The 25512-nt window shown below is 37.8% G+C and overlaps 2 long non-coding RNA genes across 2 annotated transcripts; one reads left to right on the top strand and one right to left on the bottom strand.

Annotated features, from left to right (window-relative positions):
• Positions 1-552: 552 nt before the first annotated feature.
• On the bottom strand, positions 553-9808 carry LOC134484399 (uncharacterized). Its single transcript, XR_010061844.1, has 3 exons — positions 9676-9808; positions 831-994; positions 553-747 (listed from the first exon to the last, which is right to left on the bottom strand). It is a non-coding gene; the product is annotated as an uncharacterized LOC134484399 (long non-coding RNA).
• Positions 9809-9942: 134 nt separating this feature from the next.
• LOC134484331 (uncharacterized) lies at positions 9943-21549 on the top strand. Its single transcript, XR_010061730.1, has 2 exons — positions 9943-10076; positions 21446-21549. It is a non-coding gene; the product is annotated as an uncharacterized LOC134484331 (long non-coding RNA).
• Positions 21550-25512: the final 3963 nt, after the last annotated feature.

Raw genomic sequence — 25512 nt, 5'->3', positions numbered from 1 at the left:
GGCATGTTTGTCTTTCTCCAGTGGTTGCTTGGTAGTCTCCTGGCCTTTTTTGTTTGTTTCACAAAACTAGTTTATCATTCACATTTACTTTAGGATTGCCACTAATGGTCTTGTTAAGTCTCTTGTGCTCCTGGCTCTCAATCAAATTTCTATTTTCCCACTCACTTTAAGCTATCACTAACCACTGACACTCAACCATACCTGCACATCTCTCTCACCTTTTTACATCAAATATCTGGTGCCAACTGAATGACAAAAGCACTTTTGAACATCTGCCTATGTCCAGGGCCTCTGGGACTATTGGTGTAGCTATGTGTTAAGTCCGTAGAAACTATATGAGAAAAGAATGTTCTGAGGAACCTTGTGTGAACTCACTTACTTTTTACAGGTTTTCTGGCCTCTGAGCTGCTGCGTGGAGCCCAGTCAGAAAGTCTGGAAATAGATGACCAGCACCACAGTACCATGGTCAAGGTCAGAATCCTAAGGAAGAAGTGTGGAATGGAAACAGACTTTCAATATAATTATTGTTATCCGTCAGAGATCCATATATGGATGCAGTAGCACGTTTTTACTTTCCAACATTTTTCATTCCCTCTCTTCTGATATGAACAGGGCGACCAGTTACTGTTGCCAATCATTGTCTTTGTGCTGATGAACATAAAAAACATTTTCTAAGATAGAGATGAGTGTCAGAGTTTTCTCAGAGAATGAGGCTTTCTGTGTGCTCTAGTAGATTGGTCACTTGTCCTGAAAGAAATACATATCATAACTCAGGATAGGGCCTCCTTACTCACATCTTTTGTTCCCAAATGAGAAAGATCTGAGGCTACCTGGAGGCAAATAATTGCAGAACTGCACAGATTTAAGCCATATTCGTGTGTTCAGGCCACAAGGAGCATAGTTGGATCAAGTGCAGGTATGCAAGTGACAATTCAGGAGAAGAGGAGGAAAGGGTACTTGAGCATGGCTGATGGACAGCATGAAGTCACCAATCCTAAAGAGAAGGAGGATAGGTTAGTTCTTCCTCATCTGAATAGATGTGTAGAATTTTTAGTGTTTTATCACTTGAAGCTTGGTTACTATAAGACTGATATAATTTATTTATTTTTATTTACATTTTAATTGTTACTCCCTTTCCCCGTTTCACCTTCCGTAACCAACTATCATATCCCTCTTCCCCTGTTTCTATGAGGGTGCTCCTTATACACCTAACCAGGCACTCCCTCCCACCTCCATTCCCTGACATACCCCTACTATGAGATATTGAGCCTTGACAGGACAAAGGACCTCTCCACCCATTGATGCCTGACAAGTCCATCCTCTGCTACATAGATGGCAAGAATCATAGGTCAATCTCTGTGTAACCTTGGTATAGTGTTTTGGTCCTTGTTATTTCCTGGGGGAAGGTTATTTTTAAGGTTATCACAGATATAATTTTAAGGAAACATGTGCAAGCCAGAGAGGAACCTGTCATTAAACACCTAAGGATACATCTATGTAAGAAAACTAATTCAAATGTCCAGGAATGCTTATGTCACCCAGCAATACTTCTCCTGTTTTCCAGTGGTTTTATGTCACTGCACTCAGCCATTCAACGTCAAAAAAAGACCATTCTAACATAGAGAATCCATATACAATTCCTTGTCTCTATAGATCTTCAGGAAATAGTAAAGATAATATGGCAAAGGAATGAGCTGCTTATTATATTTAATCCATAATTCGCAATTCACAATGACAAATAACAGAATGATCAGGAGGACAGAGAGAGACAACACTTGAACAAATAAATGAATATAGGAGACAAAATAATGGTGGCTACAACACACTCATACACTTGGGTAAAGAGTCATTTGGTGACACCTCACTAGAACCTTGATGTCTTTTACCAGCACAAAAATTGACCATCACTATGAGTTCAAACAGAAGGTGCTATACCCAGTATTGCTTCTGGAAGTGAGTAATTAGCTCACAATTTCTGTAGGAAATTTAGACCAGGGTATCACAGGGGCCTCAACCACTGAGTTGAGTTTCTTTGCTTGGATCCCAGTTGAATGACTCAGGTTGCACTCTTGGAAGAAATCTCCACACATCAGGGTCAAAGTCCATGATGAAATGTATAAGTTGCTCAAACTGGTTAGGATTTCAAATAGATGATGCTGTGGCTTAACAATATTTTAGGGTAAAAATTGAAAGACCATTCAATATGACCAAGGTTTGGAGGGAAACATTTTCAATAGACTAACTCTAATTGCAAATTACCAGATTTCATTGTAAAGACAATGTATACAAGAAAAAAAAACACATCCTGGTTAACTGATGCAAGGGAAAACAAGAATGCAGTTTAATAAGAGTAAAGAATATGCAGTCAGCTAGGTCATTTTGACTCTCATTTTCTAGAAGAGAGTTGTGTGCTCTCCCACAAAACTTTTCAGGACAAGAGGTAGAAACCAGAGACAGATGCATGTGGGAAAAGATGGAGATATATTTGCCCACATACTCAATGTACAAAGAAAATAGCTAAACCCATGCGGAATGACAAAGGGTGCAAATCCATCAGGAATGTAGATTGTTATCTAATGAGGTGCTTCTTATGGGTGAAGCAAATAAGACAGGGTAGTGAAGAAGGTATTTACACATGGTTGTCTTTATAACCATAACCAGTTGTAGAAAAATGATTAATAATTGAAATCAATAATTTCTTTGTGTTTTGTTAACAAAGTTTTTCTATAGATTTTTGTGTTTTCTTTCATCAATTTCTTCATCATGCAATATAATACCAATTAAGACAATACCAAATGTTTTCATATTCGTTTAAAATTTGAGATACTGAAAGAATATGCCTTAGAACACATTTCCATCAATTCTAAATATGTATCGTGTTTTAGATTGTAGAATTGTTGATTATATCACATAAGTATATCTATGATATTTTAAAATATATATTGATTTCTATTTGGATGTAGGATCATACTATTTTATCAAGGCACCATTATAATCTGGTTATTATTTTCATTTACAAATCATTCACAACATAAGGATATATGATGTAATTTTAAGTTGACAAGAAATAGACTTTTGATGGCTATTTTTGGTTGCCTACTTGACTAAAGCTGGAATTATCTAAAACCATAAAATAATGGCCCTACCTCTGAGGTACTCCACTTTCATTCAAAGTGAGAAGATCTACTTCTATTCTGAATACTTGAAATACAAAAACACTCCTTGAATCCAGGTATTTAATCCAGCTACAATGTTGGCAATTCCTCCTAAAGAAAGCCTGTATAATGACATGGAAGTTGCTCTTATCCTGGTTGCTCTGTCTTGCTAGCAAGTCTATTTCATTACTGGCATTAAATCTTTTTTTTAATCCTTATTAACTTGAGTATTTTTATTTACATTTCGATTACTATTCCCGTTCTCAGTTTCAGAGCCAACATCCCCCTAACGCCTCACCCTCCCCTTCTATATGGTCTTCCCTTACCAAACCTTCCCCCATTATCACCCTCACCCCAAACAGTCATCTTCACTGGGGTTCAGGTTTAGCAGGACCAAAGGCTTCCCCTTCCACTGGTGCTCTTACTAGGATAGTAATTGCTACCTATGAGGATGGAGCCCAGGGTCAGTCCATGTACAGTCTTTGGGTAGTGGCTTAGTCCCTGGAAGCTCTGTTTGCTTGGCATTGTTGTTCATATGACGTCTCGGACCCTTCAATCTCTTCTACATCTTTCTCCAATTCCTTCAAAAAGGGTCCCATTCTCACTTCAGTGGTTTATTGCTGACATTTGCATATGAATTTGCTGAATTGTGGCTGTGTCTCTCAGGAGAGATCCGCATCCGGATCCTGTCTGGATGCACTTCTTTATTTCATCTATCTTGTCTATTTGGGTGGCTGTATATATATGGGCCACATGTGGGTCAGGCTCTGAATGGGTGTTCCTTCTCCCTTTGATCTAAATTTTGCCTCCCTATTCCCTGCCAAGGGCATTCTTGTTCTCCTTTTAAAGAAGGAGTGAAGCATTCACATTTTGATCATCTCTCTTGAGTTTCATGTGTTCTGTCCATCTAGGGTAATTCAAGCATTTGGGCTAATAGCCACTTATCAATGAGTGCATACCATGTGTGTTTTTCTGTGATTGGGTTACCTCACTCAGGATGATAATTTCCAGTTCCATCCATTTGCCTACGAATTTCATAAAGTAATTGTTTTTGATAGCTGAGTAGTATTCAATTGTGTAGATGTACCACATTCTCTGTATCCATTCCTCTGTTGAAGGGCATCTTGGTTATTTCCTGCTTCTGCCTATTATAAAGAAGGCTGCTATGAACATAGTGGAGAACGTGTCTTTTTTATATGTTGTGGCATCTTTTTTGTATATGCCGAAAAGAGGTATAGCTGGATCCTCAGGTAGTTCAATGTCCGATTTTCTGAGGCACCTCCAGACTGATTTCCAGAATGGTTTTACCAGTCTGCACTCCCACCAACAATGGAGGAGTGTTCCTCTTTTACCACATCCTCACCAACATCTTATATCACCTGTGTTTTCATCTTAGTCATTATGACAGGTGTTAGGTGGAATCTCAGGGTTGTTTTGATTTGCCTTTCCCCTATGACTAAAGATGTTGGACATTTCTTAGGTGTTTCTCAGCTTTTCGCCATTCCTCAGCTATGAATTCTTTGTTTTGCTCTGAACCCCATTTTTCAGTAGGGTTATTTGTCTCATGCAGTCTAATTTCATGAGTTCTTTGTATATCTTGGATAAAAGCTCTCTATCTGTTGTAGAATTGGTAAAGATCTTTTCCCAATCTGTTTGTTGCCATTTGTCCGAACCCAGTGTCCTTTGCCTTACAGAAGCTTTGCAGTTTTATGAGATCCTTTCTGTCGATTCTTGATCTTAGCACATAAGTCAATGGTTTTTTCTTCAGGAAATTTTCTTCAGTGCTCATGTGTTTGAAATGCTTCCCCATTTTCTTCTCTTAGTTTGAGTGTATCTGGTTTGATGTTGAGGTCCTTGATACAGTTGGACTAAAGGTTTCTACAAGGCAGTAAGAATGGATCAATTTGCCTTTTTATACAAGCTGACCTCCAGTTGAACCAGCACCATATGCTGAAAACGCAATCTTATTTTCCATTGGATGGTTTTGGCTTCTTTCTCAAAAATTAAGTGACCATGGTGTATGGGTTCATTTCTGGGTCATCAGTTCTATTCCACCAGTTTATTTGGCTGCCTCTGTCTCAATGCCATACAGTTTTTATCACTGTTGCTCTGGAATACTGCTTGAGTTCAGGGATAGTGATTCCCAAGGAAGTCCTTTTATTGTTGATGGTAGTTTTAATTGTTCTGTGTTTTTTTTTTGTTATTCCATATGAATTTATGAATTCTTCTGTCTAACTCCATGAAGAAATGGATTGAAATTTTGATGGGGATTGGAATGAATCTGTAGATCTCTTTTGGTATAAAGGCCATTTTTACTATATTAATCCTGCCAGTCCATGAGCATGGGAGATCTTTCCATCTTCTGAAATCTCCTACAGATTCTTCAGAGACTTGATGTTATGGTCATATGCTTATATTTTTTACTTGCTTGGATAAAGTCACCCTGAGATATTTTATATTATTTGTTGCTATTGTGAAGGGTTTCATATCCCTAGTTTCTTTCTCCGCTTGTTTAACTTATGTGCAGACTTATTATTATATTCGACAACTTTGCTGAAATTATTTATCAGGCTTTGCAATTCTTTGGTGGTACTTTTGAGGTCACTAAGTATACTATCTTATCATCTACAAACAGTGCTATTTTGACTTCTTCCTTTCCAATCTATATCCCTTTGACCTCCTTCAGTGTCTGCTTGCTCTGACTAAGATGTCTAGAACTATAGTGAATAATTTCTGAGAGACTGGGCAGCCTTGTCTAGGACCTGATGTCAGTGTGATTGCTTTAAGTTTCTCTCCACTTAGTTTAATGTTAGCTATGTATTTGTTTTATACGTTTAGGTATGGGCCTTAAGTTCATGTACTTTCCAGTAATTTTATTATGAAGGGGTGTAGAATTTTGTCAAATGTTTTATCAGCATATAATGAAAGGATCATTGGGTTTTTATCTTTGAGTGTAATTATATAATGGATTACATTGATTGTTTCCATATACAACACCATCCCTGCATGCCTGGGATAAAACCTACTTGATCATGATGGATGATTGTTTTGATATGTTCTTGGACTCGGTATTTTTGCAACGATATTCATAAGGGAAATTGGTCTGAAATTATCTTTTTTGTTGGGTTTTTGTGTGTTTTAGGAATAATAAGAGAAATTGTGGCTTCATAAAAGCAATTAGGTAGTGCTCCATCTGTTTCAATATTGTGGAATAGTTTGCAGAGTACTAGTATGAAATTTTCTTTGAATTTTGGAAAGATTTCTGCACTAAACCCATCTTATCCTGGACTCTTTTTGGTTCGGAGGCTTGTAATAACTGCTTGTATTTCTTTCGCAGTTATTGGTTGTTTAAACGGTTTTTCTGTTCCTGATTTAGCTTTGGTACCTGGCATTTGTCTAGAAAATTGTCATTTTTCTTCAAATTTACAAGTTTTGTTGAATATAGTGTTTTGTAAGATGATCTGATGATTTTTTAATTTGCTCTGATTCAGCTCTATGAGAGCTGCAACCTGAAATGTTCTGCCCCTACTGCTCCTAGGTCCCTATGCACAGGAGGCCGAGATGGAGCTAGGTGTTTGTTTTTTTTCTTAAGTCAGGAATGTGAACAGAGTTCTCAGGGGTTTCTGCCCCTCTGATGGTCTATGTATTCCCACCCCACACGAAATTTGGGTGTAGCATGCGGTTTGGACCAGTTCAGATCCAGGTGCAGTTTGGACTGCAGGGCTCCTGCAGCTTGACTACTCCTATATTCATGTGTCCAGAGGCACTCTGAAGTTTCCTCTTGGGCTAGGGATGTGTGCACTGGTGGTCAGAAGTGGCAATCTCTCCTTCCCTGTGGTCTCAGTATTGCCCACTCTTCTGGGTGATCAGCTCTCTGTCCCACAAGGTTTCCAAAGCTGTTTCAAATGTTAATTCCCTATCCTACAGTTCTGCAGTCTTTCCAATTCTACTCCAAAGTGTGTTGGAGAAGACCCCTCTGGTCAAGGGGATGTAAAACAGGCCCCATCAGACAAAGAGGGCTGCAAAAGTTCTTGTCTTAAAGGTAATCTCAGTGATTTCTCATGTTCTACAAAAGGATTAAGTCCTGCCCCCTCTCCATATGAGACTTTACCACCTTTGCCAGCTGTCAAGGCAGGGCAGAGAGTTATGTCCACTCACAAAGATAGTCAAAGATGTCCTCCATCTCCACCAAAGTCCCTTCTGCAATTTGCTTCGGGTATAATGAGTTTGAAACCTGATTCTGCTGACTAAGGGGAATTCAGACCTTCCCTATTAAACCAAGAGGAGCTTCAGAGTCCTCCAATATTAAAAATGTGCTTAATTCATCACTTAAGGTCCAAGGGGTACAAAATACAGTCACAAATCCCCATGTGAACCTCATAAGACACGTACCAGACCAAGCAGAGACAAAACTTTCTGCATGTACACCATTAGATCAAGGACCATTGCCAGTTTCAGAAGGGGCTCTTGAGAGTTCCACACACACTCAAGATGTGGAACAAAATTCTAAGTTCACTCAAGGGACTCTTCTGCCTTCTGCACATAAAAAATGTGATTTAGCACCCTCAACATCTCACCCAGTACTTCTAATGTCCCTATAAAACAGGGATTTATTCACATATCTTCTACCACCGAAAAGGATCCTCCTGACTTGTCATAAGGGCCAAAAGAGTCAATTTTTATCACAAAACACAGCCAATGAACCATGCAGACTCCACATTTATACAATGTAGAGAGAAGCTAAACCATTCCCTACCTCCTCAGTGGACTGGAGTCATTCTTTCCTGAAAGTAGAGGCTCCAAAATTTTCCACATATACATCAGAGATGCTAGAATTTCCCAAAGTTGACCAGTATTCCCTGAGTAATACTCTATCTTATAAAGAGACTGTGGGACAAGAAACATCTACAAAAGGAATTCTACCCACAGTCACATCTTTAGAAATGGCTTGTGGATGTGACACATGTAAAAAAGATGTTCTAGGACATATTCCATCTAAAGAGAAGGTTACGGATCCAACCATATGTGAACGAGAGTGGGGAAACATGGTAAGCAAACACCAGTGTCTGTAGGATCCTCGACATCTGAAGAAATGGAATCCTTGGATTCCATTTGTGCAAAAGAATGCATACAACCTCCGCAAATTTCACAGTAGGCTATAGGAACTATCTTATCTCCTCATGATCAGCCATCTTCCTCAAATAAAGAAGATGTTTCACACTCTTCCAAATGTGCACAAAGGGTTGTCAGTCCTTCTTTATACCCACAAGCAGACTCAGAACATCTGCCAAATACCCAAAAGTCTCTGGATTTTACTTAGGTAAACCTTCTGAACCTTCTGAAGGTTCCTTGGAACCTGTTTTGTCTATCAAGAAGCCTAGGGATCCTGACACTTCTATACAAAAGTCTGTTTCCTCTTCTCCAGCAGAAGAAATTTTTCATGGAACTTCCTCAATTACACAACAATATCTAGAATCATCCTTATCTGCTGCATGAAGCTCTCAGACATCTCACATATGTCCATGATGCTTTAGGAGAAGTCACATCTTCAGAAGTAGCTCTAATACCTAACCCCCATTCTGACATCACAGTCAGGATTTCTACACATATACACAGTACATTAAGACCTTCCTCATCTGAGAAGGATGTCTTAGGATCTACTGCATCTAAACACCATGCTTTACAACTATCCCCATCTACCCAAGTAGATTTATTTCACATGTCCACTCTGGGGAGAAATAGTCAACTATCTCCCTCTACCAAAGTGGACCAAAGTCATCCAGTTTCTAGAAACAAAGGGTTAAGATTTGATCCTACTGATGGAGTCTTGAGAAATTTCTCCTCTAAGGAAGACAGTTTCAACTTTCTCCCTTCTGCTAAAAGGGATCTTGTGCCATCTTTTGTTCTCAAAGATACACCAAAAGCTACAACTACTCCTCAGTTTTGTCCCACACCTTCTCAATCTATCCAAAGGGCCTTGAAATTTTCCAAAAATGATGAAGTAATTTTGGAAAGTTTCCAATCCTTAAAAGAGTATGCTGGACATTCCATATTTTCCCAAGATGCTCTCGTAATTCCTCCTTCAACCAAAAAGGTATGTTCACTGTCTGCCCTAGAGTTTCAGGGAATTTCTTCACCATTCTCGAGGGCTCCAGAAAGTGTTCTCCATCCTCAAAGTAATTTGTCATTATGGAAATTAGATTTCAAAAATACAAAAACTTTTTTATATATCCAACGGTCTGAGGGAAAGCCCACACTGAAAAAAAATCAATTAGACCTTGTTCCATTAACCAAAGTATATCAGAAAAATTCCATGTCTTCTAAAGCATCTAAAACACAATCTGGTTCTAGCATTTTTCCTGGGAAACATTTACCATCAGCCAAAAAATCCCCAGGAACATCAAAATCTAAAAAGGGGTATCTAGAAACTTTACCATCTACCCAAAGGTCTTTAGGATGTTCAGCAACTACTCCAAGAGCTCAGTTAACCTAGACAACAAAAGAACTAAAGCCATCCTACCAGGGTGTTTTCCCAAGAAACACATATTTCTTCTTTTCTATTATACCAAGACAGAAGGCCATCTTCTTTCTCCCCATCTCTGATCTCTTCATCCTATTTGTCCTCCCTCTCAAATGGCTCTTTACACTGAACTAGAGGTCAATTAGTAAACCATAGAAATATGGAAGGAATATCTGAGAGGCAGTGGCTGACATGACAACACTTGTGACATCACAGATGAAGCTAGGGCTCTCCACGATACCAGAGATTTTTCTGGCAGGGCCTAATGATGAAGTCACTGAGAACTGCCATGGCCTACCTGCTGAACAGCTTTCCTTACATTGACCAGATTTGAAGGTGGCCTCTCCAGGAGTGTCTCCTGTGACACAGTAGAAACCTTTACATGCTACATCTCTCTAAAGGTAGAGACTTTTCTGCTTCATTAGTGGTTACATGTTCTGAATGAAGAAAGTTAGTCAGGGGCTCGTCATGGTTAGAAATGATCTAGGAAAATGTAAAGAAGGAGATTCTTCTGTATATTAAATTTTTCCCAAGTCCAATCCTGTGACAATAAGTTCAATTCCCTAGGTTTTCTCTGTTTCCCAGGTGCCAGTATTTTCCCTACAGACCTTTAATGAGTGAGTATTGTGCTACATTATCTGATTGTACATTAATTGACAGGGCACATTATATATATTCCTGCATGTGTACTCAAAAATTTCATTTTTTCCAATTCCATTTTTGCAATGAATTTAGCAACAAACATGGCCCAGCTATAGAGTGAATATAACAGTGTAAATATTGTGTACCTCTTTCAAATGATAAACTCCCAAATCCTTATTTTACCCAAATTACCAGACATTACTAAACATGGACTATAGAATGTGGTTCTGTAGTTCTATTACATATCAGTTCTCTAATATTTACCTTCCTGTGGTCCCAGGGCAGTACTTGAAGGTTTTGGATGTTTTACCATGATTCTTTCTTCAGACATTATATATATTCCTGAATATGTACTCAAAAATTCTGTTTTCCAATTGATTTTTTGCAATAATTTTGTCAACAAAGGGGGCACAGCTATAGAGTGAATATAAAAGTGTAAATATTGTGTACCTTCTTCAAATCATAATCTTCCAAATTCTTATTTTATCCAAAATTTACAAGACATCATTAAAGCAAAGGACAGCATGGGCTATAGAATGTTTTTTTGTAGTCCCAGTATATATCAGTTCTCTAATATCTACCTTCATGAGTTCCCAGGAAGAGACTTGAAAGATTTGGATGTTTTAGCATGATTCTTTCTTCAGGCCAAACAAGATTCAGGGGCATGTGCAGGATTAGGAATGGCTTGAGGTACAGTGAAACCTCAGCTTCATTAGATTCATAAGGACAGAAGAGAGTCTATTTGGCACTGCCACTTGTGGATTCTCCTTTCTTGACCTTGTTTCCAGGAATCCAGATAAAATTCCATCTAACCTCATATATATATATATATATATATATATATATATATATATATATATATATATGTGTGTGTGTGTGTGTGTGTGTGTGTGTGTGTGTATGTATATGTATATGTATATGTATATGTATATATATATGTATATGTATATGTATATGTATAGATATAGATATAGATACAGATACAGATACAGTTAAATATATATATATATATATATATATATATATATATATATATATATATATATATCACCACCAAAACTAGATAAAATTGATGAAGCTTATAATTGCATGACTTGAAAAAACGGATATAGGTCTTTCCTGAGAGACACAGCTAGAGCATATCAAATACAGAAGTGAATGGTAGTGGCAAACCAGTGAACTCAGAACACATCTCTGGTTGGTAGATTTTGAGAAAGGATTACAAGGGCTGAAGGTGCTTTCAATCCGATATGAAAATCAATGCCAACGAAACAGAGTTTTCTGGTACTATATGGATATTGAAAGATTGTACATGGATAGCCCTATGGCTCGAACTGCATATGTAGCAGAGAATGGTTTTGTTCGGGCCCAATGGAAGGAGATGTCCTTGGTCTAAATGAGGTTTTATTACCAATTCAAGGGAATGTCAAAATGCAGTAAGAGTGATTATACAAAAAGGGTAGGGGGACCGGTAGTGATCTTATGGGCAGGAAACAGGGAAAGGCAAAAATATTTGAAATGTAAATATGGACAAATCAAATTAATAAAGCAAAAAAAAAGCTAAAAAATAAAAAAAAAATAAGTTAAAGATAGGAAAACTGCCATTTAAACATATATTGACTGAGAAATCTAAGGGGTCACGATCAGGAGTCAGAGAAATATTATTGGAAAGACTGATATGATGAACTAGAAACATGTCTCACTCCCAAATACCAGTATCCGACACAAACTGCATTAAGGTTATCCAAATAATCGAGTTTATTCTGAGATAAGGACATAATACTTGTCTTTCACTTCTTCCTTAGGACTTTTTTCTTTTGGGCAAAAAAATAAAAGCCATGAGCTCTAAGGAAAAGGACAGACCCCTTCCTAACAAATGGCTTTTGTTATAAAGATATTAATGATATAAACTCCCTGACTTACAGGAACCACTAGAAGCAGGGAAGTCCAGATTCTTCTGACCGAGTCTGAACTCCTGATCCCATGTGTGGAAGGCTCAGATCAATTCTATCTCTTCAACTTACCTACTCAACTCCTACCAAAGACTCAGTGAAATTTTCCAGGGTCGACATATTTCTTAATTTTTTTTCTACCAAGACAGAAGGCCATCTTTGTTCTCCCCATCGCTGATCTCTTCACCCTCTTTGTTCTCATTCCCAAATGGCTGTTTGCTCTGAACTAGAGGCCAATTAGTTAACCCTATTGGTATTGAAAGCATATCTGAGAGGTATTTGCAGACACAACAACACTTGTGACATCACAGGAGAAGGTAGGGCTCTCCAGGACACAAGTGATTTTTCAGGGAGGGCCTAATTATGATGTCACTGAGAATTGCCATGGCCTACTGTTGAGCAGCTTTCCTTACATTGCCAAGATTAGAGGGTGTTTTTTCCAGGAGTGTGTCGTTTGATATAGTGGATATCTTTACATCCTCCATCTCCATAAAGAAAGAGACCTCTCTTTGCATCATTAGTGGTTACATGCTCTGAATGGTGAAAGTTAGTTAGGGGCTTGGCATGGTTAGAAAAGAACTAGGAACTTGGAGTGGAGGAGAATCTTCTGGATAATAATTTTATTCACTGGACCATTCCTGTGAAATACAATTCAATTTCCTAGGTGTTTTCTGTTTCTCAAAGGGCAGTATTCTCCCAACAGACCTTTAATTGAAAGAATATTGTATTACATTTTCTTACTGTACATTCCTTGATAGTGGACTTTACATATATTCCTGAATATGTATTCAAAAATTCTGTTTTCCAATTCAATTGTTTGCAATGATTTTGGCTTCAAAGAAGGCCCAGCTTTAGAGTGAATATAAGTTTAAAATTGTGTATCTACTTCAAATGATAAACTCCCAAATCCTCATTTTATCCAAAATTTATCAGACATCAGTAAAGCAAAGGACAACATGGACTACAGAATGTGGTTCTGTAGTCCCATTAGATATTAGTTCTCAAAAATGTATCTTCCTGTGTTCCCACGGCCAGACTTGAGGGTTTTGGATGTTCTACCATGATCTTTCTTCAGGCCAAACATAAGATTCAGGAGGATGTACAGGGAGAGGAATGGCTTGAGGTCCAGTGAAAACTCAAGTTCAATAGGTTCATAAGAACAGGAGGTAGTCTATTTGGCATTGTCATTTGTGGATTCTACATTCTTGACAAAGTTATGCAGAATCCATGTTAACATTCCACCTACCCTCATAGTTGTAGGAGAAACCAAAAGTGTGTGTGTGTGTATATATATATATATATATATATATATATATATATATGCCACCAAAACTAGAGAAGATTGATGAAGCTAAGAAGTGCATTCTGCCAGGAACCAGATGTAGATATTTCCTGAAAGACATATCTAGAGCCGGTCAACTATATACAAGAATGCTAGTGGCAAACAGTGTACTGAAAATAGACCTCTTGTTGGAAGATTTTGAAAAAGGATTACAAGAGCTGAAGGTGCTTTCAACACCATGAAAACAACAATGCCAAAAAACTAGATCTTTCTGGTACTAGACCAATATTCAAAGAATGTGCATTGACAGACCTATGGCTACAACTGCATATGTGGCTGAGGATGGCCTTGTTGTGCACCAATGGAAGGAGAAGCCCTTGGTCCTCCCTAGGATTCTCTCCTAGTTCAAGGGCATGCCAAGTGGACTTAAGGGGGATTAAAGAGTTAGGGGAAGGGAATGAGTAGGGATCTTATGGGCAGGAAATTGGGAAAGGAAAAAAAAAACATTTTAAATGTAAATATAGAAACATCCAGTTAAAAAAGCAATAAAATTTGCTAAAAAATAAAAAATTGGAAGAAATTGAAGAAAAGAGAACTGCCAGATAATCACATCTATTAACTCGGAAATCTAGAGGATCACTATCAGGGAAGTGTAGTAGAGTAATACTAGTGAAAGACTGAGATGGTGAAGTCTCAACTAGAAGCACTTCTCTCTCCCAGATATCAGTGTCAGACACAAACTGCACTATAGGAATCCAAAGCATGGAGCACTTTATACCGAGCTTAGGACACAATGCTTATATTTCCATTATTCCTTAGGACATTTTCTTCTGGGCAAAAAGAACAAAAGCCATGAGTTCTCAAGAAAACTACTGTACCATTCCCAACACTCAGATTTGGGATAAACAAGTTAATGTTATAAACTCTCTGACATCCAGGAACCATAACAAGCAGGGAAGTCCAGCTGCTGAGAGGCTCCCAGCTCCTGATTCCCATATGAGGAAGGCTCTGATCAATGTTATCTTTTCATCAAACCAACTAAGCCGCTACACAAGACTCACTGAGCTTTACCATGGACAAGATATTTCTTCATTTTTTTATACCAAGACAGAAGGCCAGCTTCTTCTCCCCATCTCTGATATCTTCATCCTCTTTCTTCTCCCTCCCAAATGGCTGTTTGCTCTTAATCAAAGGCCATTTAGTAAACCCTAGAGGTAATGAATGAATATCTGAGAGGCAGTTTCTTTCACGACAACACCTGTAACATCACAGAAGAAGCTAGAGCCCTCCAGGATACAAGAGATTTTCCAGGAGGCCCTAATGATGATGTCACTGAGACCTGCCATGGCCTACCTGCTAAACATCTTGAGCAGGTATTTTGACTGAAGGCATCTGAAAATTAAAAAAAAATACTAAATGTATGACATCGCAGTTGTGATGATCATTCATTAATTAGACCCGTTACCATAGAGATGTCTTATTCAGGAGAATGTATGGATGATAAAGCAGTAAATGGCCCTGAATTAAGAACCAGATGCCTGGTAAAGTTTCACGTTATTCACCCCCATGTTGTATGGGCCCTGAGCGAGAAGAGGGGGACTAGTGGGCAGGTTGTTGATTTCGCAGAGACTGGTAGAAATAGAAACCAATTGGGGTAGGTAATGGGTGGGTCTACACCACACAACAGGGTAACAGGATTTATGTCAAGTGGGTTTTCTTAACTACACTCCACGATGGTGCAGGAATAGTATCTGTTAGTGTGCAACAGGGTCATATAGAAGCCAGGGTCTCATGAATACACTTGGGAGGAAATAGGGAGGCAAATTTTAAAACAGGGGCAGAAGTAACACCCATTCAGTGCCTGCCCCACATGTGGCCCATGTATATACAGCCACCAAACTAGATAAGATGGATGAAGCAGCAAAGAAGTGCAGGCTGACAGGAACTGGATGTAGATCTCTCCTGAGAGACACAGCCAGAATACAGGAAATGCATAGGCGACTGCCAGCAGCAAACCACTGAACTGAAAACGGGGCCCCAGTTGAAGGAATCAGAGAAAGCACTGAAAGAGCTGGAAGGGGCTCAAGACCCCATATAAACAACAATGCCAAACAACTAGAGCTTCCAGGGACTAAGCCAATACCTAAAGACTATACTTGGACTGACCCTGTCTCCAAACTCATAGGTACAATGAATAGCCTAGTAAGAGCACCAGTGGAAGGGAAAGCCCTTGATCCTGCCAAGACTGAACCCCCAGTGAATGTGATTGTTGGGGGGAGGGTGGTAATGGGGGTAGGTTGGCAAGGGGAACACAAATATAGAAAGGGAGGGGGAGGGGTTGGGGGATGTTAGCCCGGAAACCAGGAAGGGGAATAGCAATCGAAATGTAAATAAGAAATAATCAAGTTAATATAGATGAGAAAAATAATAGAAGCCAGATTGTGGTGTTCCTTGTAGAAAGGCTTCAACTCTCTTGGCTGATAGTTGTATAAAATGCTGACCCAGAATTAACTTCCTTGCTTCTTTCACAGAAGAGGGGCAGCTAATATAGCCTTTAGACAAGTGATCATTCCTGAGGCTACAAGGTCAAGTTGTTTAGACAGATGCACACAAGGTGTTTTCACAGCCCTAAAATGTTTATGTAAATCCTTCATGCAGTGTCTTTTCATGTGTTTCGTGAAAAAAAAAAGATGAAAACATTCTGAGGAACCTTGAAATTCTAGGACTTAAACCACAATGAACTATCAAGTATCAAACTCCATACCATCTGTCTCCACGCAGATTAGGTTCTAGTATCCCCATGTGTTCTGGGGTATCTAGGATTTGCTGTTTCTCCAAAACCCTGGTATCCAGGCAGAGCAATACCCACACACACGAATAAACTCTCAAACCTGTCTAGTACCTCCGGAGTTGAGAACAGTGGGATTACAGCAACCATTCTATGATACAGGTTCCTTTTGCCTCCCCCAGATTTTTGCCAATATTGTTGTCCTCCTAATATAGAAATGTGAACATTCCTAGCTCACCCTTGCTAGCTAAGTGATTATAACTCTTGGACAAGTGCCTCAGTGTCCCTTGTTCAATTATTTTGAGCTTCAGGAGAGAGGAGGAGGTTATCTCTCTGTTGTAAGGGTGTCAACCTGTGAAACTTCTGAGGCCATCAACAGACAGGACTGAAGAATTATGAAATCCATGAAAGAATAGTGTCTAAGGTATTTGCCCACTTTTAACTCCTTCTGTAATGGTCATTCAAATTTTAATTTTATCTCCTTTGCAAAAAGCACGGGAAGAATACATCTTCCAAGGACAAGAAAATCTACATACTTTACTGGAGATTCAGACTTCTGAGTGTATATGAGATAGGAACTATGGGGTTCGTAGTCTCTACCCTCTATTGCCAGCCCCTCATATCTTGGATAGTTCATATGATAAATAGCCCAGTTTCTTCTCAAGTAATGACAACAACTCCAGTGAGACTGTGAGGATATCAGGATGCCCATCTCTTTCAGCTGGTAATATAGACTGTATCTCTCCCTTTGCTTCCAGACTGTGCATTATTTAATCTACATATGCACAAATGATCTGGTTAGTTGAATAATTATGGGATTATGTTTTAGGGACACGTCTGGGAAGATAGATTCTCCCAATATACCTAGGATTCTTCACTACTAATCTAAAACTACAAGTGTGAGTTTTAGTCCAACTATCTTTTTAATACGGTTCAGGACTTTCACAAAGAAGATATTCTTTTGGTAAACAGAAAAAAGGTTAACTTTGTTAGTATATGTAAGTCGAACTGTGTCTAATTTTTCAAAAAGATGATGGTTGCTTTCTGTTTATGCAAGAGGCCTCTTGAAGAAGGAAACAGGAAGAAGGGGGGGGGCAATCAGACATGATTAATAACAGGTGAGTTATTATCCCCTTGCCTATGTCAATGGCATGTTTGCTGCTTCAAAGACATCAAGGGAGTTTTCCTTTTGCTACCGTGAATGGTACCTTTTGATCAGGTAATTGTCACAGTACATTATTGAAGACTGAGTATGTAGATCCAGTGACCATTATGAAATCAATTGCTTTGTCACAATTTTAAGTTTTACTATAGATTCTTGGAGTACAGTAGCCTGGGTGCCATCACTGTCATAACTGTAGGACTTGCTGTACCTTTTACTTCCAATTACAGCACTTATTTTCCAATGTTCACTTTATTTTCAAGAGGTATATTGGTCTTTCTCCATGGGTTGCTTGCTTGCTTCTAGCCCTTTTCATGTTTGTTTTAACAGACTTGATTTTTATTCAGATTTACTCTTTGGCTTACCACTGATGGCCTTCTTCTTTTTTTTTTTGAGTACATTTAGTTTATTGTAAAAAGTGATGGAGGTGGAGAAAATAAATGATACGAAATATTCATAATATTAACATATAAATGTTCCATTATTATTTCACTTTTGGTACATCCACATTGTTTATGTTGCCTATGAATTCTTGCTAGGAAAAGACATTAAACTACCACATTCAGCCTGCTCCTTTGAGAATTTTTGTCTTCCTCTGCAGAATGTTTAAGAAACCTTTTCTATCTTAAAAGTTTGGTCAATAAAATTGCCATTATTCCTTTCATTGAAAATCCCAGTCTCCTATTATTATTATTGTTTATTACTATTTTTACTATTTTAATTAATACTTATTAGTATATACTTTAGAAGTCAGTCCTACCAAGCTCTTGAAAACTTTTATCCTAACAAGACTTAAAGCTATATGTTATACAACAAGCCATTCCAGGACTTAGCACCTTAAACTACTGAACACTTTCTGACAGCCTCGGGTACAAAGCAGGACAACAACTGTAATGTCTCTACCCCCGTTAGCTTCATCTGTTCTGAGGTCTGTTGCTAAAAGCAATTGGAAGGTCAGACAGGATGCAAGCAGAAGTAAAATAAACTTACTTATTTGACAAAGGAGATTCAGTGACAGTTATCAAAATAAAAACAAAGAAAAACCTGCTTATTCTGCTTTCCAACATAGAGTGGATGGAAAAAAATGGCTTTTTAAAATATCATATATGTTTTTAACTTTTTTTTAGCATGCCATTTCTTTTCTTTTCTTTTTTTTTATTAACTTGAGTATTTCTTATTTACATTTCCAGTGTTATTCCCTTTCCTGCTTTCCGGGCCAACATTCACCTAACTCCTCCCCTCCCCTTCTATATGGGTGTTCCACTCTCCATCCTCCCCCCATTGCCGCCCTCCCCACAACAATCATATTCACTGGGGGTTCAGTCTTAGCAGGACCCAGGGATTGCCCTTACACTGGTGATCTTACTAGGATATTCAATGCTAGCTATGAAATGAGAGTCCAGCATCAGTCCATGAATAGTCTTTAGGTAGTGGCTTAGTCCCTGGAAGCTCAGCTTGGTTGGCATTTTTGTTCATATGAGGTGTTGAGCCCCTTCAAGCTTTCCAGTTCTTTCTCTGATTCCTCCAAAGGGGGTCCTGTTATCAGTTCAGTGGTTTGCTACTGGCCTTAGCCTCTGTATTTGCTGTATTCTGGCTGTGTATCTCAGGAGAGATCTGGATCTGCCTCCTGTCGGCCTGCACTTCTTTGCTTCATCCATCTTGTATAATTGGGTAGCTGTATATGTAAGGGCCACATGTAGGGCAGGCTCTGAATAAGTGTTCCTTCTGTGTCTGTTTTAATCTTTTCCTCTCTATTCCCTGCCAAGGGTATTCTTATTCACCTTTTAAAGAAGGAGTGTAGCATTCGCATTTTGATCATCCATCTTGCATTTCATGTGTTCTATGCATCTAGGGTAATTCAAGCAGTTGGGCTAATAGCCACTTATCATGTGCATACCATGTGTGTTTTTATGTGATTGGGTTACCTCACTCAGGATGATGTTTTCAAGCTCCAACCATTTGTCTATGAATTTCATAAAGGCATTGTTTTTGACACCTGAGTAATACTCCATTGAGTAAATGTACCACATTTTCTGTATGCATTCCTCTGTTGAAGGGCATCTGGGTTCTCTCCAGCTTCTGGCTATTATAAATAAGGGGGTGATGAACATAGTGGAGAATGTGTCTTTTTTATATGTTGGGGCATCTTTTGGGTATATGCCAAAGAGAGGTATAGCTGGATCCTCAGGTAGTTCAATGTGCAATTTTCCGAGGAATCTCTAGACTGATTTCCAGAATGGTTGTACCAGTTTGAACTCCCACCAATAGTGGAGGAGTGTTCCTCTTTCTCCACATCCTCGCCAGCATTTATTGTCACCTGAGTTTTTGATCTTAGCCATTCTCACTGGTTTGAGGTGAAATCTCAGGGTTGTTTGGATTTGCATTTCTCTTATGACTTAAGATGTTGAACATTTCTTTAGGTGTTTCTCAGCCATTCGGCATTCCTCAGCTGTGAATTCTTTGTTTAGTTCTGAACCCCATTTTTTAATAGGGTTATTTGTCTCACTGTGGTCTAACTTCTTAGGTTTTTTGTATCTTTTGGATATAAGCCCTCTATCTGTTGTTGGATTGGTAAATATCTTTTCCCAATCTCTTGGTTGCCGTTTTGTCCTAACCACAGTGTCCTTTCCCTTCCAGAAGCTTTGCAGTTTTATGAGACCCCATTTGTCAATTCTTGATCTTAGAGCATAAGCCATTGGTGTTTTGTTCAGGAAATTTTTTCCAGTGCCCATGTGTTTGAGATGCTGGCCTAGATTTTCTTCTATTAGTTTGACTGTATCTGGTTTGATTTGGAGGTCCTTAATCCACTTGGACTCAAGCTTTGCACACGGTGAAGCATGGAACGATTTGCTCTCTTCTACATGCTGACCTCCAGTTGAACCAGCACCATTTCCTGAAAATGCTCTTTTTTCCATTGAATGGTTTTGGCTCCTTTGTCAAAAGTAAAGTACCCATAGGTGTGTGGGTTCATTTCTGGGAGCTGCCTTATGTATAATACCCAGGATCTAGAAGAAACCATAATGGCATTCATCAGAGGAATGGATACAGAAAATGTAGTACATCTAAACAATGGTGTACTACTCAACTCTCAAAACCAATTATCTCAAGAAAACCAAAGACAAATGGGATGATCTAGAAAATATCATAATGATTGAGGTTACCCAATCACAAAATGGTATGAAATCACACATTTTATGAAATCACCAAAAGTGGATATTGGCACAAAAGCTAAAATTACCAAAGATGCAGTTCACAGACAACTGGAAGCTCAATAAAATGATACACAACATGTGCATGCTTTAATCCTTTTCAAAAGGTGGACACAATAATATCTATGAATTTCAAGCAGAGACTGAGGAAATCCCATTCAGTGCATGCCGTACATGTGGCAAAAATATATACACATCAGTCACCAAAACTAGATAAGATTGATGGAGCTAAGAAGTGCATTGTGCCAGGGACTGTATATAGATCTTTCCTGTGAGACACAGCTAGAGCATATCAAATAAAGAAGTGAATTCTAGGGGCAAATCAGTGAACTGAAATCGGACAGTAGGGGAGTTATAGAAAAAGAGGAGTGGGGCCGGTTAGGGATCATATGTGCAGGTAATAGGGAAAGGAAATAACATTTGAAATGTAAATATAGAAATACCCAATTAAAACAGGAATAACATTTGCTAAATAAATGAAAAGAAATAAATAAATTTAAGAAAAGAACACTGCGAAGTATTCACAGCTATTGACTCAGAAATGTAAAAGTCATTTTCATGGAATGATAGTCAGAGTAATACTAATGGAAAGACTGAGATGATGAAGACTCAACTAGAAACACTTCTCTCTCCCAGATATCAGTGTCAGACAAAAACTGCACTATAGGCATCCAGAGCATGGTGGAGTTTACTCTGAGGCGAGGACTCAATACTTGTCTTTCCATTCTTCCTTAGGACCATTTTCTTCTTGACAAAAAGAATAAGGCTATGAGCTCTCAGCAAAACAACTGTGCCCTGTCCATCACTTGGTTTGGGAATAAAAAAAATAATGATATAAACTCTCTGACTTCCAAGAATGATATGAACAGGTAAGTCCAGATGCTTTTGAAAGGCTCCCAGCTCCTGATTCCCATATGTGGAAGATTCACATCAAGCCTAACTCTTCAGAGATCCCACTCAATCCCTACTAAGGACTCTGAGCTATCCCAAGGATCATGTACATCTTCCTTTTTTTATACAAAGATAGAAGGCCAGCTTCCTTCTCCACATCACTGAAATCTTTATCCTCTTTGTTATCCCTCCCATATGGATGTTTACCGTGAATTAGAGGTCAATTAGTAAACCCTAGAGGTACTGCAAGAATATCAGAGAGGCAGTTGCAGCCACAACAACACTTGTGACGTCACAGAAGCAGCTAGGGGAGTCCAGGTTACAAGAGATACTTGCGGTAGGGCCTAATCATGATGTCACTGTGAACTGCCATGTCCTACCTGCTAAACAGATTTCCCTACATTGACCAGATTTTGAGTGCCCTTTCCAGGTACGTCTCCTGTGACACAGTGGAAACCTTTACATAGTCCATCATTCTAAAACTGTTGAAATCTCTTTTCTTCATTAGTGGTTACATGCTTTGAATGGGGAAAGTTAGCCATGGGTTTGACATGGGTATAAAAGATTTAAGAAAATGGAGTGCAGGAGATTCTTCTAGATATTAATTTTTTCCCAGGTTCATTCCTGTGACATACATAAAAATTTTGTAGGTTTTCTCTGTTTCCAAAGGCCAGTATTCTCCCTACAGACCTTTAATTGAATGAATATTGTGTTTCAATTTCTTATTGTACATTCCTTGATAGGGAACTTTATAAATATTCCTGAATGTTTACTCAAAAATTCTGTTTTAAAATTCCATTTTTTGCAATGATTTTGGCCCAATGATAGAGTGAATATAACAGTGTAAATATTGTGTACCTACTTCAAATGATAAACTCCCAAATCCTTATTTTATCCAAAAATCACAGACATTAGTAAAGCAAAGGACAATATCAACTCTAGAATGTGGTTCTGTAGTCCCAAAAGATAATCAGTTCTCTAATATCTCCCTTCCTTATTTCCAAGGTTCTGACATGAGGGTTGAGGGTTTTTTAACCTGATTCTTTGTTCAGGCCAAACATAAGGTTCAGGAGGATGGACAGTGAGAGGAAGGTCTTGAGGTCCAGGGAAAACTTAACTTCAATAGTTTCATAAGTAGAGAATGGAATCTATTTGGCATTGTCATTTGTGGATTCTACATTCTTGACCCAGTTGTGCATAATCCATGTTAAAATTCCACCTAACCTCATAGGTGTAGGAGACACCAAAATTACATAAGATTGATGAAGCTAAGAGGTGCAAACAAGAAACAATAAAATCCTGAAACTATACTAAGATGGGTACTATTCATTCCTATGTGCTAAGGTTTCATCAACAAGCATGGTACATGAAGAGAATGTATATGTCAGAAAAATTAATTCATGTTTAACATAGTAACTTTCTTCATAAAACCCAAGCAGACACTTCTTTTTTTGTTGCTTAAAAAGTATGTACAAAGCACAGCTTTTGATGATAACACTAATATTTCAAAACTATCATTAAATATGCAAAGATCTTAACACAAAACCCATAGTTTTCATAGCAACCATACAAACTTAAGAAGGAAAAGAAAACATTTTTAAGTACATAGATATGCGTAATGAAGTCCCCACCTTACCAGTAACAGACAGGTCAAATTTATTGTTCTATGTATTAAATAGAATACTCTATCCCAGTTCATTGTTCCTTAGCATATGTTTTTCCTCATCTTTCTCTGTTACTTATCTTCTGAAAGCAGGTGGTATTTCTCATAAAATTAGTTCAAATCATCCAATCTTCACTCCAACAAAAAGAAGGTGTTGACATTAGAGGAAAACCAATTAAAGGTAATCATTCTTTATTGTGCAAAATTTTATATATGATTTTGTATGCTTAATATGCTTCTACACCTTAGTGATGACAATTCAAGATTGGCATGAAATCCATCATTCTTAATTCACAATGTAAAAGCCCTTTAGCTAATCACAGAAAAGCCTTCAAAGTGTATTTACATAGGTTTATTTAGTAAAAATTCAACTTATAGTTTAAGGGGAATAGTGATGTAAAACATCCTTTCTTACATTTTCGTTGCCTTCACATTATTTTATAGCTAAGAGATTTCATTAGAATCAAGAAAGAATTATTAACATCTTACTAAAATAAAATGAGAATTTTCTCTGTATAATACAGAACTTATTCTTGAACATTTTTGTGACACTGTTTCTTTTATATCCCTGGCAGTACCAGAACTCACTCTCTCTTTCACCTATTCTCTCTCATTCTCTCTGTAGACCAAGCTGGCCTTGAACTTAGAGTTCTGCCTACTTCTGCTCCCCAGTGCTAAGATTAAAGGCCTGTGCCACCACACCCCGTGCTTTTCTACATCTTTAACAAGCTCTTGTCTGATTATATTCCAAATCTTATGAAGTTAGCTCCCTAAAGTACCTAGAAGAAATTCAGTATCAAAAATATATTTTGCACACCTAAATCCCTCGTCCCGAGTTGCTGATTGATCTACACACGCAGCAAGCTCTCTGAAGGAACTGGAAGCCTCAAATTTTTGCTTTCATTACAGGAATAAAGAAAAGGCCTGTTCACTGCACAATCTCATGATATCACAGAACAATTCTTCCAACACTACAAAGTGAAATCTTATAATGACTCCTGTACCTGAAGCCACAGTTTCTTTCCTTCTATTTGGTTGTGCTCACTGTCACCACCATTTCATTATAACCAGGTTTAACCCAAAGGTATTCTCTGTCCCAAGAATCCATTTCTACTATATTGACATATTCAGTCATGTTCAGTTAAATTTAAGCACTGACCACACCAAAGTGAGGATTTATATAATATCCAACAGAAACATCGGAAGAAATGCTACAAAAATAAATTTATACTGAACAAATAATCAAAATGTGTTTTATTTGTTGTAACACAACATCTATCCATTTTCATTGTATTGATTGGTTCTGGGTATATTCACAAGCCAAGAAAATTGTATTGAAGCCCGGAAAAAACTTGTGAGATTTAGTTCTCTCTTTTATATAGACTATGAAGACTAAACTTAGATATCAATGCTTAGTAGAAAGCAATTTTACATATTGTGTCATTTCACTGTTTCTCAGATTTTTTTGTATAATTGAAAGAGTATAGCTAAACCTTGTTATTTAATATTTTTCCCACTCCATTTCAATTTCTACTTTAACTCTGAGTAATAAGTCCAAATGGGATCTGATTACATATATTCGCCCTGTACGATTTTTTTAAAAATTATAAGGTAAAGTTTTATATGCTAGAAAGTACACTTTTGAGAGTACATTACACTGGAAATTTAGTTTATCCTTTTTCATTAGTTTTGTCTGAAAGACTATTATTTACAAATTTGTTTTAAATTTTTAGAAGTATTGTGTGTGTTTGTTTGTCTGTGAGTATGCCTGTTTGAGTATACATACATACATACATGTATATCTTTGACAATTCAAATATAATAAGACCAGAGAAAGTAGCTTGAGTGTTATTGATAATTTATGGACACTGAATTTTTGTATATGCTGTACATGTAACCTTGAAAATATGTACTGTATATTTTTTCAAAAGCATTGTTTAAATATGTGTACTACATGAAGCACACTAATTGCAGTTTTAGCTTTTTCCACACTAATTTTATCTCTTTAGATGTCTAGAAAGAAATACACGGAAGCATGAATCATCTCTTAACTCCAAATGTAGGTAGACTCTATGATATATTTTGCTATTGTGCATGATTGCTCACCTTTAGTTCATAAATTATATATTTAATTTGCTCTATGTTAGAAAGGTGTGGCACATTGCTTTTGTAATGTGTGGCACATTGTATATATGTATTCGTTGATAACTTCCTTCTTTCAACAAACATTAAGAATAAATGATTTATA

Source organism: Rattus norvegicus, chromosome Y (assembly GCF_036323735.1).
Source record: "Rattus norvegicus strain BN/NHsdMcwi chromosome Y, GRCr8, whole genome shotgun sequence".
Lineage (NCBI taxonomy): Eukaryota > Metazoa > Chordata > Mammalia > Rodentia > Muridae > Rattus > Rattus norvegicus.
The sequence above is the reverse complement of the archived record's forward strand: the minus strand, read 5'-3'. Positions and strand labels throughout refer to the sequence as shown.